The sequence below is a fragment of the Emydura macquarii genome, unplaced genomic scaffold (genome assembly GCF_026122565.2).
Source record: "Emydura macquarii macquarii isolate MOO-44397 ecotype Brisbane River unplaced genomic scaffold, CSIRO-AGI_Emac_v2 contig_1043, whole genome shotgun sequence".
NCBI lineage: Eukaryota > Metazoa > Chordata > Testudines > Chelidae > Emydura > Emydura macquarii.
In genome coordinates, this window is record NW_027131180.1 from 4,011,034 (window position 1) to 4,017,900 (window position 6,867).

The following is a 6,867-nucleotide window of genomic DNA, read 5'->3' on the forward strand; positions in this document are numbered from 1 at the left end:
AACAGCAGAGTCATGACATTTGGATGCTCTTCTATTCAAATAGAAGCATGCTAGATAAAAGGCTGGCTCCTACCCAGGAGAACTGGTTTATCAGGGGAGAGGTTGCCTGGCAATTAAGTCAGCTGGAAGAGGTCTGTGATCACATGATTAGGCTAATCAGAGTGTTACCTGAAAAAGGGGGCTGGAGGTTATAAAGAAGAGGGTCCTTCAGCAGCTATAGGAAGCAGAAGAGAAAGCTACCTGGGCTGGAAAAGCTCCAAGATTTGGAAGAGAAATCATGCACTGCAGGTAAAAGATCCTAGGAATCCCAGAGTACTCTGTTTATCCCCAGAGAACTCTCCAGAATAGTGAGGAAGCTGAAGAAGGGGAAATATGGATAGGTATGTTTGTCTAGGCCTGTGCCTATCTTGTGTTCTTAAGTAAAGAGAGATGGTGTTTTCAAACCCTGTGCAAAGTCTGTCTGTGTGGCTGTTTACTTTCACTACAGCATGCCCCTGAAGGAGTTAGCTGTAAACCAGAAGGCTTTCACCTGTGGTAGGTTTCTGGGAAATGTGCAAGAGCTGTTGGGAAGGCTTTAGGGAGACAGCACTAGCTTCAGGGTGAGGCAATTGGACCGGGGCATCCCTACTACCAAGAGGGTGATCAGACACAAGGTCTGCACCTGTAGTGTGTGTGCCTAGTGACCCAAAGCTGAGGATAATGCCCAAACACTGTCCAACTCCAGCAAACTAAGGACATGTGGGATTCAGTGTTTGGATCCCCTCACAGCAGTCTAGTGAATGTCCACCAGGGGGAGCTCAATCCGACATAGGACAGGATTTAGACAGCCATTCATTATCTTTCTCCCAGTGCTGGTAAATATCCAGAGCTTGCCTTCACTTCTTAATTTAACATTGTTTTCCCAAGGAAAGCATGAAGGAGACACCATGACTAAGTGAACAATATGCCTTCTGTTTTGTGTGCCTGAAATGTTCAGTGATAGCAAAGAACATACAATGGTTATGAAATAACCAAGACTTTCCCAGTGATTCTGGCTGTACTGTGTGTTATATCTTTTGAAAACATACCTGCCATTCTGCAGGAGCTTTTGGGAATGTGATTATTCATTCAGCAGATTTCAATTTGCGGCAGCAATTTAAATTGCTGAAAATATTGAAACAAACGTTCAGGGCAGGTGTAAATGGCTGCTTGGCGCATGGTGGTATGTCCCTGAGCCATGTGTTCAGTGGGATACTTACACACAGCCATGTTTGAGCCCAATGTTAAAAACAAACTAAGCCAGAGGGCCAGATTCTCTCCCCAGGGTGCTTGGTCACTCAGGTGGGGCAAAGGGGACAATTATTCATAGTATCTGGATAGTTGAGAATTCCCTGGAAGGGTGGGGGGAAATCTTCCAGTAGGTATAAAGCTGCTGCAGCTGTCTTCTATGCTACTCTCCCCTCCTGGCAGGTAGGTGGCATCTATGCCCTCCAGCAATTCTCAGCTGGTGGACCTTCCCTTGGCAACCATTGATGTAGGCTACAGCAACCCCAAGGCTGCTCTAACTTCTGCTAGGGCTAGAACTAGAGATGCACAGGGCAGTGAATGAGGGATCCATGACTGGGTCCCTGCTGTCAACTTTCTCCTCTTCAGCTTCATGCACATCTCTGTGCTGGAGACAATTGGGCCCAGTACTTTTTTTTTTTTTTGGTAAAGAAAAAGTTTCTTTGTCCTTATTTTTCCCCACTGTGACATTCTCTGTGTTATGCAGAACTGGTTTTTGCCCCCTCTCTTCCCTCTATTTTGAAGAATCTTAATAAATAAAAGATGTGAATACAAAATTGCTATTCAAGTTAAATTGTCTCAAATTATGCCTAGAACTAAACAAAAATCCAGTGATATGTGATTTCTCTGGGTGAAAGCAGCTCAGCACTATTCAATTCCATAGAAAAGATATAAAGAAACAAACAAAAAAAAAATCCAGACAAGGAAAAAAAGAAAAAGAAAGAAATAACAGGTTAATATTTTAATGTACTGAAGATGTGTCTGAACAGAACCAGTGCTAATGTTTACTATCATTCTAAGCTCAGTTCTCAGTATCTTAAAACCAGCAGCTCGATAGTCTTGTCAGTATCTTCAGTATGCCATGTCTTTTATTGTACATAAGAATATAAGAACGGTCATATTGGGTCAGACCAATGGTCCATCTAGCCCAGGATTCGGTCTTCCAATAATGGCCAATGCCAAGTGCTTCAGAGGGAATGAACAGAACAGGTAATTATCAAGTGATCCAGCCCCTGTCACCCATTGCCAGCTTCTGGCAAACAGAAGCTAGGGACACTTTTAGCATGGTTTTGCATCCCTGCCCATCCTGACTAATGGCTTTTTATTGTCTTTGTTCTTCCTTTGCTCAGCTGGTAACATACAATAGCCTTGCACTTTATACTTATTTCAAGACAGACTGCAGCAGTTATAAATATCTCCCCTGTATGGAAGGCGGCAAATAAAAAAGTGATATGCTTCAGCGGCTGGGCTTCTCAATTGCTTCACACAAGAGATTCTGTCAACGAAGCATCACAAAATAAAAATGTTGTCAGTTTCCCGTTTTGTATAGGCTTGAAGAAGCAAATCTTTGGCTACATTCAGAATAACAGTTCTAAAATTACAGCCAGAACTGCTTTTCCTCTTCTACTTCTTTGATGAACCACTTGACCAGCAAGAATGGATCTTTCCAAATAAACTGGTAGAGTCATGGTCACTTCTCGAATATGTAAATTCAGGCTGTAGTTTGGATATGGATTTGACTAGGAATGCTCCCAAAATTTTTTTTTCAGGAAATAAATACTGGCCAAATTGAGATTTAGTGTTCAGCATGAATGTAGCCCATAGCCAAATGCCAAGTAAGAGACACAATTTTTTTCTTTTTTACAGAACTGCTTTTCAATCAAATACTCACAGACCTGCTATTCTTCTCAATTTAAGAAAACAAAATCTCCCATAAATTCTGTGCAGGGCCTTTAACCTGCATAGTATGTATTCCTTTCTTTTTCTACTGTTGTTTCTTTCAAGAACAGTGCGTCTATGAACCCATCAACTGTGCATACATAGGCACCAAGGTCATCAGCTGAGGTGCACAAGTAATGGGGAGAATGATCAGTGGACATTTTAGGGAAATGGGCTTTAGCCTCATGATGTTTATACTCTTGTTGTTGTTTGTTTTTTGTATTACAGTAGCACTTTGAGGACCCTATGAAGGATTAAGACCGCATTGCATTAGGTGCTGTATGTAATATCTTATCGATGAGCAGACTGGTGTCAGGATAAACATTTTACTATGAACATAAGCTATGTAAAAAAATGAGGTAGGAAAAATTCCTACTCCTTTGTGTAGCCTCAGGTTGTGACTACTCTGTCCTGGACTACTTTGTTTCTGCCCCATTAGGAAGTTCTTCATTCAGGGAAACCAAAGACTGCAAAGATGTGTGGCCTCACTACACTTCATGGATGACTTACTCTATAGCATATTTTACCATTTTTAGATCCTTTTCTATATTTCCTGACTAAACTAAACTAAGAACTTATAACAAACACAATAAGCGACTTAGCAGCCCTTCAGGTTGCTTTAACACAACCTTAATATCTCAATCAGTCTCTTAGCATAGGTCTACACAGCAATGTAAACCCAGGATTAGGAGTACAGGGATCCACCTGGTTTGCAGAGCCAGAGCTTGAGCATCCATGCTGCATATTGATCCTTGGTTTAGAATTTCTGAACCTGGGCCCTAAACCTGGGGCTCCAGTGTCCACACTCCAGTACACAGACCTGAGTCAAACAACCGTATCCCAGGCTTCCTTGCACCCTCCCTACCAGTGTACACTCTAGTCCCTGGTTCATGGTGCAGTGTGGGAAAACTTGACTGTCCACCCTGAATGTTCTAGGAAAGCATCACAACCTACCAAGTTGTCAGCAGTTCCTGCTGAACTGTCTTTTGGGTCTGCACGCTCCTGGTAACTGGAGCCACAATGTGAAGGAGTCACCATTTAAACCTCTTATCGGGCTTATCCTTTCACTCCTGTTTCAGCAAAGGGGCCGAGCATACTTGACACACTGATGGACATAGTGGTGATAGTTTCTGACCTCCTGAAGATGCCTGATGTAGGAGAAGGAGGACGATACACACATGGAAGAATCAAATTAGGTGATGCTGCTCATGACACTTGGTACAGCTGTTGATGACCTCCACGTAGACTGGCACTTTGGATCAGGGTCACATGAACAGACTGCTGGGATCACATCATGCGGACGTGGGGTGACCAGCAGCATGTCAGAACTTTTGCATGAAAAGAGCTGCATTTCTGGAGCTTTGTGAGTAGCTTGGTCTAACCTTCCAGCATCATGACACATGCATGAGGGTGGCTGTACCTATCCAGAAGTGGGTATGAAGCTGGGCTACCCCAGACTGCTAGAGGTACACTGCTAGCTGGTACAGCATTGGAAAGAGAACAGTAGGTATCAGCAATCAGGTGTGTGATTTACCTGAAGGTGATGGGAATAAACAATATCCCTAAAGTAAGTGGTTTTGAGTGAATGGGGTTTCCCATTCCCATTTCCAAACTGTACTAGTGCCATTGATAGGACTCATGTGCCCATATATTGCCCTCCTCAAGGGCCACATGAGTACATAACTTGCAAAAGGTACTACCCATTTATTATGCAGGCCCTTGTGGACCACAGAGACTAATTTATGGATGCCAGTGAGGGCTGCACTTGAAAAGTTCATGATGCCAGAGTTTTCTGATGATCAGGAGTCTACATTCATGGACAGGCTGGGACACTATTTCCACCAGATGACATAAGACTATAAGAACGGCCATACTGGGTCAGACCAATGGTCCATCTAGCCCAGTATCCTGACTTCTGACAGTGGCCAATGCCGGGTGCTTCAGCGAGAATGAACAGAACAGATAATCATCAAGTAACGTTATCATAAAAGGAGTTACTGGTCCCACTATTATCCTGAGGGACCCTATGTACATCTTTTTGCCTTGCTGTTTGAAACCATATCCTGATCTGACTCAGAGGGCCTGGTGAAAGAAGCTTTACTTACACGCTCAGCAAGTGCAGAAATGGTGACTGAACGCGCATTTGGCAGCCTGAAATCCTGTTGGCTCCTTTACAGACACATTTGGATACCAGTGTTATTAATGCTGAGTGTATTATTGGGGCTTGCTGTGCTCCTCATAATCTTTGTGAAACCAAGGGTGACCTATTTGCCCCTGAAGGGAATATAACATAATGGGTTATTGAACCAGTACAGTGAATCAGAAAGTGCACCTGTCATAGTTCGGACAGGATGCACCTGGGCAACATGAATCAGGGCTGCTGTGTGCTCCCACCTTCTGGACTTACATGGGCCAATGGACGAAGGAGAATAGTACCCTTATGAATGTGCTTGGATGGTTTTACAAGAAATGAGGTATTATCACACCACACTATGAAATGTTTGTGTGGGGGGTGGATTGGCATGCGTTGTAGTCATGAATGACATGATCGTTTATGAAATGGAGTTGGGAGCCAAGTGGGTAGAATTGTGGGTTTTCAGTATGACTTGATGTACAGAAACGAATTGAGAATTAGTGTCTGTCTACAACTTCCCAGTTGTCCCCTGTCATGTGTTTACCTTTGTCTGAAATACACGTTATATGATTTGATGCAGTGACAGCAATAAAGTGACCTAGTAAAATAAATGTGTGTTTGAACATATCGTAGAAAGGCACATTATTGAATCATTGCCGGGCCGCCCACCTGCCTTTAACACACTACCACACCTGTAGTAAACCAACACCAAAATGTCTAACAAAAGCAAAGCGCATGAACAGTGCAAACTGTTCCAAACAACATCTCCCCTACTGTTGTGTGTCCCTGGCTTCCTGTTCTCCTTTCTTTTCTTTCTGTGTTTAGCGTGCAGAGAGGCAGAACTGCTCACAGGGGTGGGGGGTCTGCAGAGGCGTTAGGATTGCATAGGGATAGATTTGACCTCTCCAGCTGTTGTCACATCCCAATTGCCTAGGCCAGAAAACTATGGACTTGTCCAAACTGTTTCTAGTCTGCAGCAGACATGGTGCGGGTGCGGCAGGAAGCTGTTCTCTGGTGGCTATAAGCGTAAGCAGACTCTCAAACAGGCCTTTCTACTTGGCTCTATCTTTCTCCCTCAGCCAATGTTCCTGCTCTAGAAACTACACTACAAGTCTCTCCGCGCATATTGAAATGCTATCCTCCCACTGTGCAGCCTATCTGTGCCTTTACATGTGCCGTTAACTCTTCTTTCTTTGGTACTGCACCTTTCTAAATCAGAGCTTCAATATGTTCTGAGAGGAATGCCTCAGTTCCCACAAATTCCTTGGCCAAAACTCAGTTAATCACAGTGAAAAGAGTGCACAGACAAGGGTAAGTTAAAATTTATAGTCTTTTTTTTTTTTTTTTTTTTTTTTTTTTTAAATTGCATTGCTGCTTGGCTCTTTTGGGAGCGGAGAGCCGCGGCTGCCTACATAAGCCTTCTCTGTACTTTCAGGCATCCCACATTCTTGAGCACATAATAATCCTAGAGGTACCAGAATTTCAAAGTGAGATTTTATTCCAAGCTGCTAGTGGCAAGGCAGCTGTATATGCCATGGAGGTTTTCAAAGTTATGGTGACAGAGCAACACAAGTGGAGTGGGCTGGTGACTTACAGAGGTAGGCCTGGAAAATATGTCCTTCCCTGAAATTTGACTATCTGGAGTTCCTCCTGTGGGAACAATATCAGCTATCGGTGCCTGGGATTGGGTCAAAATTCATGGGGGAATCAACAGGATGCTGTGTTAGTGTCAACATGGATGATTGCCTCCT

General features: G+C 43.5%; 1 long non-coding RNA gene across 1 annotated transcript; it reads left to right on the forward strand.

The window, feature by feature from the left end:
* The first annotated feature begins 219 nt into the window (after window positions 1-219).
* LOC137151066 (uncharacterized) lies at window positions 220-4,693 on the forward strand. Its single transcript, XR_010919155.1, has 3 exons — window positions 220-288; window positions 3,211-3,341; window positions 4,062-4,693. It is a non-coding gene; the product is annotated as an uncharacterized lncRNA (long non-coding RNA).
* Window positions 4,694-6,867: the final 2,174 nt, after the last annotated feature.